We start from the raw sequence: 10,855 nt of genomic DNA, 5'->3' as shown, positions 1-10,855 counted from the left end.
GCGTGTTGGTCTCGTATGTTTGCAAAGTCCGGCAACTTTGTTTGCGCGGCGGTCACACTCACTGTATGAAAAGAAGGGGGGTTTTGGGGGTGGTAACTAGGCCCCATCGAAGTACACAGAAAGGAATTTTTAAGCAAAAAATCTGTTTTCCTAAACCCTTCCCAAATTTTTCCCAAATTTTTGGTAAAAACTTGCTGTAAGGGCGGGGGCATATCATATTCCTAACCTTTTCAAAAGCTCATAACCCGCCCCCTTACATGGCTCATCCTGCACCCTTTTGGGACAAAAAATTTCCACTTACCACCTTTTCTGGGAAAATCTTAAAAATCCCCAAATTCCCCCCTAGAAAATTCGGGCCCAAAATTCCCGTAAACTGAGTCCGTCTTAAGAACTGTTGGGGAAAAAGTTATTTAAAAAACCCCTTTTTAAAGGGGTCATGTATGTGTTCTCCTGTACCCAAAATGTTACCTACCAAAATTTCTAAAAAGGGTAGAGGTTTTTTTAACTCTATAAAACCGGGAAAACCCCCCCTGATAAATTTCAGATTAAAAATGACCAGGGGGAAAGGGTTAGAAAAGGGGTGGACCCGAGGGGTATTCCCCCCAATGCTCCCGGTGGCCTATTAGGAAAGGTCACGAGCCAATAAGAGGCGCTCTGGCCAAGTTTATCACGACTCCCAGTGTAGCGGACCACGAATCATCTTGTCAACAAGTGTCAGCAAGTTTGTGTAAGGTAACTGAGGTCGAGTCAGTTAAAACATGACGTGCAGGTTTAAGGCAGTGAACCACCCATCACTCACACAGCTTGTATAAGAATCTTTCTATAATAGTCTGGCTAGCGAAATCTTTGTACATTAAGATTTTGTAATTTTGCAACTATTTGGCAGGTGTGAAGGCAGTGAAAGTGGTTCTCGTACCACAAGACACACGTGCCAGAATACCTAATTCTGCTGACATTGGGCAGTGATTTTAATTTGCTTTTACCTTGAGTACCACCTCGAAATATAGGCCACCATCTCTTCCACTTTACCGCAGGAGGGGCATGCAATCGGGGTGAAAGTTGCAACCCACTGTGAGTCATCATAAGAAAGAAGAGACACTGCAAAAATTTTTTTAATTTTCAGATCTTGTGGACAGTTTTATTATTATTGTGATTATTCATATGGACCAGATTCCGTAGAGTTGCAACCAACACGGATGCACATAGATTATACTCTGATCTATATGTTTTTGGCGGCAGAAAGTGAGATAGGAGTTGGGACACAGCTGTGTTTATAGAAGCACATCTCGTTATCGGTCTTATGTCCCTGTAAGAGTTAGCCCACGAACATGAGATGAAGATGTCGGGGATAAGGAGCTCAAAGATCCACCTTGCCTTTGTATTACTGAGAGTCGTGACTTACAGACTTCCCTCTTCCCCAAGATAACATTTAGGCTGTAATTAGGAAATTTTCATGATCTTCCAACTAGGCGGACTCATCAAAATTCATTCATCACGGCACTTTCACATGTGATCACACTTTTGTGGAATGACTGGAATCTCGTTTCTGTCCTTAACAGTCTATACTCCATTCTTAGTTTGCAAAAATATCATTTTTTTGTGACCTCTTGCACTGTGTATTTGTAGAAGAATGTCGGCCCTTGCAGAGGAGGTCAAGTACCTGGTTTTGTAAATACCTACCAATTCCACAAAATTGGCCAGCTTGCCTGGAGAGGACCAACATCTTGATGCCATCGTCAAGGCCACCCTGCATGTTTCATTGGTCTGTTTTTTACCAATTCCCTTATGCAAGTTAAAAGGCTTAGATCTACATATGCTTATTGTATTACATCACCTCACCACTGTTCTTTAGTTGCATCCCTTTTTTTTAACCTTTGCAGGGGAAAACAACAAACATAAAAACCGCATGGGCCAAATTGTCCTTTACAACCTCGCTAGCATCCTTGGCCAAAATGTTGAAGGGGGGGTTTTTTTTTAATTTATCTGCCTGGTCGAGGAGAGAAACCCCCCCCTCCAAAAAATAATAAAGCAGTCAATTTTAAATGGAAAACCTTTTATGGGGGCCTTACAAAAAAAAAGTCTTTAGTTTTGAGTAAAAACCCCTTTGGAAAATATGATGTGTTTACCCTTTTTTGATTTGGGTGAAATTGACCTGAAAATGTGTAAAATAAATATTTTAAAAAGTTTGGAAAAACAAAAAAAACTGTGAAAAAAGGGTCAAACGTTGAAAAGTGTTTTTTTTTTCTCAAGGTTGACGAGAAGAACAACAAAAAGGGTGAAAAACATAAGTTGGCCCAAATACATTTAAGTTAAACCATAGGATGTAGTGGAAAGCTTGGGTTTGGGACTGAGAATGTTCAAAGTTATAAAAGCAATTTTCTTTCTTTTGTAATTGTGATAAAATTTTTCTTGGGATCAATACTTTTTTTCTGAATTTACGGGGCCTTTTTTAAATTCCCCACGTTTTCCCGGTAATAATTTTCAGTTCGATATTGGTAAAGACACTACTTTGCTTCTGCCTTAATGTAATTCGATATAATTTTTCCCAAAAATTCATAAAACTTTGATTTAAATTCTCAGTATTGTTAATTGTACCTGATCACCCAAAAAATTTCACCAAACAAGACAGGGGCTGTCAAACCCGCCCAAAAATGGCACCTCCGAAGAACCGAATTAATTCTTCTGCTCTTCTTTTGGTTGTTTAAAAGGGGCAACTACTGCTCTCTCGCGTCTAGCTTTTTTAATTTTTTTAAACGGTACCCAATGTACAGGGGTAATTTTCCTTTTTCTGGCCCCAGCAGTGAATTTTCAAAAGCCGCTGTTCCTTTGGTGGGATGGTAAAGTTTTAGGGTAAAGTTCAAAAGCTTCGGAATTTGGGTCCCTGTAGAGGTCTGATAAAATGGGCTGTAGGGGGGGGTTTACACTTTTGGGGATTTTTCTTTTTGGGGCTGTAGAAGGGGTTTTAGGCTTGAGGACTGTGGGGCATGTATGCAAAAAAATCTTTTCTCCCAAAATTTTAAACAATGCATGGGAAAAGTCGGGGTTTTCCTATTCACAATACTCTAGGCCCCCACTATTTAGATGGTTTTTTTTTTCTTCATTTTGCCCGATAGAGACGGAAAGGCCCGATGTTCTAAACCTTTTTTATTCCGCATTTTTTTTATGTCCTACCTCCCTGGCCCCACCTCCAAACTTCACCAAGGAATGTTTGCAGGTTTTAAAACCTAAAATTGGGGCATCACCGTGAAATGTAACAATTTAAATTTTTTTGGCTGGGGGTTTTTGACTGTGGGTGGGACAAAGCCTGGGCCCCCCTTCTATGTCCAAAAATTGGGCCCCCCCCATTTTTTTAAAAAAACAAACGCAGCAACCTTGGGGACAGCAAGCTGGATAAAGTCAGGGCCCCTGCTTCCTGAGGCCATCCATGTCGCTTCAGTAATGAAAAAAAACCAAAATTTTGGAAAAACAGTAAAAAAGTACCTTTTTCCTCAGATAGGGCAGTGGGGACGCAGGGCCCCCCTGGGGGGGGGTGTTTCCCAGCTAGCTTCAAAAACAGGTAAGGGGAAACCTCACCCAACCCTTTTTAAAGGCCCCGAAAAAAACCCGGTTCCTACAATTTTTTCTGACTTTTGTGAAACCTCGCTCCCTTCAAACCCCCAAAAAAGCCCCTTAACGCTGGGGTTTTGGGGGAAAATGGTTTTTTTCAGCGCATGGTACAACTTTGCCTCCCCCAAAAGTCAGGCCACCTAGGGGTTTGCCGTGCCTTGTGGTAAAACGTACGTTTAGGTGCAAGAAGTCCCTATTCAATATGTGGATTGATTCCCAGCCAGTTTGAGAACAAGCTAGTAAGACCTGGACACTAGTATTTTTCATTAAATTTTGGAACTAGTTAGAAAACCTTTATGTTTTAAGCAAATCTCTGATCCCAAAAATTTAAAAAAATTATTTGAAAAAATTATTGAAAAATTTTAAAATCCCTTTTACCTTGTTGTTTGTCTCCTGCTACGGAAGGGGAAAGTTCTCCAAAGTTTACCCCAGCTCCCCTAAGTAAAAACCCAAATTTTTCTTTTGATAATTGTTACATGGGACTATCCCAAAAAAGGGCGATCTCCCTTTCTTTTGCAGATACATTTTGGAAAACCTCCTCCTTGGGAAAAAAAAATTTAATCTGAGATGCTTATATACAAAAATTAAAAAAAAAAACATAAAAATTGTAAAAATCCTATTTGTACACTACAGAAACATAATTTGGTCAGGACCCTTAGTTTTGCACTGGGGGTTTTATGTAAAAAAATGTATCAACTCTTTCTTGATGCCATGGCATGAAAGCCACATTTCTTTTTCAGGGGTCAGTGACCCCCCTCGTCTTACAAGCCACGGTTAACAGCCTTAAAAGCTAAATTGCTTCAGTGCACTTGGGTATGTTTTTCACCTTGTCACATGGCAGTTAGTTTCCATTGCTTGGGCCAAAAAGGGAGTTTATGTTTGTCTGCAATTTAACTCGTATATACCCAAATTTTCATGTTTCATGTAAGTAAAATTTAGGATTTGGGAAAAAAGCTATCGCAAATTGAATATTTAGTCCCAACCACCCGCAATTACCCCGCAGCCACTAGTTGTTGCCCTTAAAAATACGTACAGTTAAAAATACACTTGTTTACACACCCCCACATTTTTAAAAAACACTTTGAAAACAGAACACTTTTAAAATTTCTAGAATAGTACTTTTTACCTGCTCAGTTGACCTTCCCGTTGTTTTTCAAAGTCCTGCCCTTGTAGTTTTAAATGTCACAAATAGGATATTGATATTTACGACTTACCTGAACACTACCAACAAAAGGGCTTTGCATTTTGGGAAAACGCTTTTAATAGCATTAAGCACTCTCAAGTCACAGTCCATCATCACTGACCTGTAACATTGAAAAAGAAAGAAAAGAGGAAAAAGTTGCACCACACCCAAAAGCATACATTTAGACAGAGTGTACTGTATACAGTGTAAACATTGTATCAAGAAAATTTAGAATAGAGAGTTAAGAACCTAGTGAGATCCAAAATTCAAAGCTGTAGCTCAGTGCAGTAGTATTTTCGGGTCAAGTCAAACATGCATATTTCCTGTTGTTCCCAATTACAAAAAGAAAAGAATAAATACAGTATAACATAAATTATGCTAACATTTGACTGACCTTGAATAGAAGCTTGGGTTACTCAATTATGACTTCTGTAGGCAGAACTTACTGTTGCATTGATTTCCTTGCTCAGGATAAAATGAGCCAAATGGCACGCCTCTTCCAGTTTGTTTATCAATAACAGTTGCATATATAACTGGCTACAGCGTCCTCGTAGGCTGTTATGGCTTTGTATGAAGCATGCCATTCGAAAACTTCTATGTGGATGAGGCGTATCTCTGCCAAAGTTGTTTTTGAAATGGTGTTTCTACAACTAAAATGAATGGTTGTTCATCATGTGAAGTGGCTGATGAAACACACGATGTTGTACTCTGAGTTCCATGGAAACGCAATGGTCCTACACCTGACAGAATCCACTGTCTACACCTCTGAGGTTTTTTTTGCTTTACACAAAAAGCCCGAATGTCATTAGGGATCAAGTATAAAACCGGCGGTCCTTTTTTGGTTGTCCACTGCCTGCATGTTGTTAGGAGGCCCATGCAATAGGCATCTTTTATTAAGATACGATGAGAAGTAGAATACACCTCGCTGTTTGAAGCGCGATAATTTCATGTGAGGGAATAGCAGGGTCGTGGGTGCGATGGCGGTTTTTCTCTTTGAGAATTACCACGATGCTGTCATGTTTGCCAGTGTGCTGTAGCATCTAATATGGATTATGGCACCTGATATCCGAGCATCCGTATGATTTGAAGAGATGTATTGGCCCTTATGCAAGACTTGGGGCTGCGCAGTCTTGTGTGGCTTCATCCAATTACTTTATTGGACGCTGCAGGCTGATTCGCACGGTCACCGGGCCATAGTAATAATGATCCTTCCGTTTCCCGTTGCGGCAGTACTGGGGGTCGGGAGTAGCACTGTCTCCATGTCTCCTTTGCACTTCTTATGATGTCAACCCATCATGTAAGGCTTCTTGCTCGCCCCTAGATGAATAACAAACATCTTGGTGGACGGGCTTATTGGAGTCATGTGTGCTTCTCACCGTTTTTTAAGTAAGCACCATAAATCAGAATACCAATGTGTCTGCCCTATTCCTGAAATTAGAAAAGACCACTATACTTGAACAACCTAGTAGATTTTTGGAGAAGACACAGAAACACAGTAAGCCATCAAACTGATGCGGGAAGATCCTGCATAACAAATATTTTTAATATTTGAACTAAAGCATAGTCTAGATAATAAGAGTAGTATAAGAAGAAAATGAACATGGTCTTTTTCATCTTCGCTCTTTCTATTTTACAAGTCTTTGGCTGCATTTATCTCTCCTCTGACTTTTTGCTTGATGTGGGAAATTTGAAGGCACCTCTAATAAAAGTTCTTCCAGGGCTAGCCGCTGCATATTGTAATACCATAAGCATACTAAATATACTAAATATTTAGCATTAAAAATATGACGTTACTGCGCTGAACCAGGAAGAGATTCACTCTGCCCGTCGCCGAGTACATATCTTCTGCTTATAGTCTGCCCTGAGTACTCAGGTAGCGATTCACTGGGCTCGCTGGGTACAGCAATTGTGGAAAAAATTAATGGTTATATTTGCGCCTGGGACCAGATATGAGACTAGGAATCAGTCATGAGGTGAAAATAACTGACCAAAACCAACTTCTGCGCTGAGACGCAGGCTATGGATGTAACCTGCCCTGGGGAGACCAAAAATTGTGGGAAAACCTGTATGGAATGCCCAAGAGGCTTGGACTTATATTTATTTAAAAAAAAATACATAGAATTCAAATATACGAAGGAATGTAAAAAGAGCAAAAATACATACATAAATAAATATACAAAGAAATGTTAAAAAAGTACAAATAAATATTTATACTTTTATTGACTCCTTATGTGATAATTGTATTTTTGCAGCTGCATTTTATTTAACATCTTAATTTATTTGCCACTTTTTTATTGCATTTTCCACATAGCATTCATGTATGGTTTTATGTCAATACATTTAGTGATTGCCACATTTATTTATTTCCACATTTCTCCGGTCCGTATGCTAATGAGGGGGGCGTGTTTTTACCTCAGATGCATCAGCAATCGCGCTCAGAGTGGCAGTTTGAAGCTTTGAGGCCACAGTGACACCTTGTATAAATAAATCTTGTGGAAATAAATAAGTTGAAATAAATGTGTTGAAAAAAATACTAATTTTATATAGGAATAAGAGGAACTATTATATTTTAAGGAAATAAAAGTATAAATACTAATTTATTTGTACTTTTTTACATTTCTTTGTATATTTATGTATTTTTGCTCTTTATACATTTCTTCGTATATTTATGCATTTTATTTATTTATTTAAAATAAAGTCAGCTTGGCATTCCTAGGAAACAGTCTCTGCCTTGGGACCCAGATGATACTAACAGTCATGAAGAAAAGCCAAAATCTAGAAAGATATCTGTTCTGCCCAGGGACCAGATGAGACTAAACAGTCATGCAGAAAAAAGCCAAAAATCTAGAAATATCTGTCTGCCCGGGTACGGCAGATGAGACTAAAACAGCGTCATGAGAAAAGCCAAAAATCTAGAAATATCTGTCTGCCCTGGGACCAGATGAGACTAAACAGTCATGAAGAAAAGCGCAAATTTATAAATTAGACTACAACGCCATAAATAGTCATTGATTTTTTGAATATGAGTACAGTAAAAGCTTATGGCAATTAGAGTTACTTTCTAGCTCACCTGATTAGCTTGACTAGTTAGCTTAGCTAGCGCTTATGGTTACATGTAAGTTATGTGCACACAGTAAAAAGTTGACGTTTTTCTGAATTATCTTGTTATTCTACATTTTTGTGATAAGAACGCTGGCAACAGCCCACTGCAACATTTTTAATGGCAATTACAACACTAGCTTGCTTCTGAAACAGTAGGCTAGCCTACCATTAAGCTACAAGCTGCACCATTATACTACGATTTTCGAGGGCAGAAGAAAGAAATCACACATAGTGCTAACGGTTACATACAATGCTCTATTTTCAAGAAGAAATTACGTTTTTGTTTTTACAAAGCCTTTACTTTGAAAAATGAATAACCAGTTCCAGTTGCCGTTCCAGTTGCAGTTCCTCTTGCCTGCGCACCGCAAAATGAAATTAATCAGTTCCTAATGCCTGCCTGCGCACCGGTGGGAATATTTGCGGGGAATTTTCAAATGGGGGACCCGCCTCTGCAATTCTCTCGGGCATCTCTTCTGCGATTGGTTGTCAGATTTAACCAATCACAAATGTGTTTCTGCCATGGGCAGGAGACTTTTGAGGTCAAAGAAAATTCCCACCTGCAAACAAAAACAGCATTCTTCCATCTTAGAAACATTGCCAAGCTACGAAACATGTTACCTGTTTCTGATGCAGAAAAGCTAGTTCATGCATTTTCATGACCTCTAGACTGGACTATTGTAAAGCACTGCTAGGTGGTTGTCCCTGCATCCTCAAAAACAAGCTACAGGTAGTCCAAAATGCAGTGGCTAGAGTCCTTACCAGGTCAAGAAAATATGATAAAATATTATCCCAATTTTACAGTCTCTGCAATGGCTACCTATTAAGTTCTGTATCAGTTACAAAATATTATTATTACTTATAAGGCCCTTAATGGTTTAGCTCCTGCGTACCTAACTAGTCCCTTCTTCTACCCACGCTTCAATCCGCTCCCTAAGGTCACAAAAAAACGGCTGTACTTTGATAGTACCTAGGATAGCGAAGTCCACTAAAGGAGGTAGAGCTTTTTTTTTTTTGTTTTGGTTCGCATTTGGCTCCCCAAAACTCTGGAATAGCCTTCCTGATAATGTTAAGGGTTCAAAACACACTTCCTCTTTTTTAAACCTAGATTTAAAAACACACACCTCTTTGGCAAAGCATTCAAATAATGCTTCTCATAATTTTGGACTGCAGTTATATCTGATCAAATGTGCATTATTATTCTTAAGCTTAGATTAAACTAATTAATTTTACTTGGCTGGAACAGCAGCTACGCTAATTATGTCTCTATTTGTTTCTCAGTTTCTGCTGGGATTTACACAAGCTCCAGTCTGGATCCAGAACACCTGAGAAGAGATGATGCTAACCCAGAGACAGAACTCATACAGAACTACCACATTTTGCTATAAGTTTGATTGCATAATTGCTGTTAATAGTGTTAATCGTCTGTTTGTTTATGTCCTTTATTGATTTTTCTGAACATTTCTGCCGTATGCACAATGTGTCACTATTAGAACAAGTTAAACAAGATTTACAAATAATTTAACATAACAGTGTTTTTATTTAACAATCACAGCTAAACAAGATTTACAAATAATTTAACATACAGTGTTTATTCTAAACAATTTTTTGGAGAATTAACATTTCATTTGAAAAAGGAGGAAAAAAAAGAAAGCGTTGCTATCAAAATATTAATTGTTTTAAATTTTCATCACTTTTTTGTGCACTCAATATTTAGCATTCAGACATTATACTACACAGACAGCTAATGGTTATAGCAAAACGTTCAAAAGTAATGAATAAACTATTTTGGAATAAGCAACTATGCTACTTCAATATGCTTCCTCAGATTTGTGAACACAAACCTCATTGGTTCTCACAGGCCAAGCACACATAGTCCTGTTTACCATATTTAACAGGTGTAAGATGGTAGAAAATGAAATGCAAACAATTTATTCTCAAGTTGAAATTAAATTGTAAGGGTATAAAAATACCAGTTTAAATTTACATTGTACTTAGTACAATAACATACAAATCGCCCCCCAAAGTAATAAATACAGTCATTAAGTAAACTTTCTCAAGTATTTAAACCCCTGGACATGCTTCAAAAATATCAAACACTCCTGTAGTGATTAACATTTTAATAAGGATCAAATGAGAATGAATACTAACCTGTTTGTTCCTCATTATCTTAATGTTTAAAACTAAATTTTCATTCAATCTTCACATCTTCACTCTCTTCTTTAATAAATGCCATCTTTATAATAGTGTGTGGATCTCAGTGGGCGTTTATCTGTGTGTTTGGACACATGATTAAGATGAGAATAATAATAAATCCACACTAAATCTCTGGGTGCATCTCAATCAGCTCACTAGTTCAGTAGTCAGTTTAGTAGAATAGTTTCTGTTGCTCCATTACATGTGCACGAATAGTGCGATTATTTCCAATAACCAGAGTAAGGACTTAATCGCATTATGATGTTTACATATCAAGAGCAAAGCTCTTCACTCTCGTTTACATGCAATTTCATTAAACGCTAAGAATTGTGGTTATTTTTTACCGCCATTATTCACATGCCCACTGCACAGCACAAATAATGGACTCAGAAAGAGTATAGTTGTGCAGGTGCGTGTCACGTCATTCATGTACATCACGAGCACACGCGCACTTTGGTCAGAGCGGCAATAATGTGACTATGGTGTTTACATGTCTGTATATTTCGATTTAGTATGGCATACGCCACCTATGTTAATGCGATTATGACTTCGCATTATTTAGATCGAAATATTGTGTTTAGGCTGAAAATGTTTAAAAACACAAAACCTTTCTTCAGCTGAATCGACAGGTGCAGGAGCGCGGCGCAGACATATGACGTCACAACATCATACCAAATTAATATTAGGGGGGGGGGGGGGGGTTATGTGACATATACCCGGGGCCATGTTAAGGGTGTCTTTCCGGGGGAAAAACCCTACAAAACGTAGTTC

The sequence above is a fragment of the Cyprinus carpio genome, unplaced genomic scaffold, assembly GCF_018340385.1.
Source record: "Cyprinus carpio isolate SPL01 unplaced genomic scaffold, ASM1834038v1 S000000001, whole genome shotgun sequence".
Classification (NCBI taxonomy): domain Eukaryota; kingdom Metazoa; phylum Chordata; class Actinopteri; order Cypriniformes; family Cyprinidae; genus Cyprinus; species Cyprinus carpio.
The sequence above is the reverse complement of the archived record's forward strand: the minus strand, read 5'-3'. Positions refer to the sequence as shown.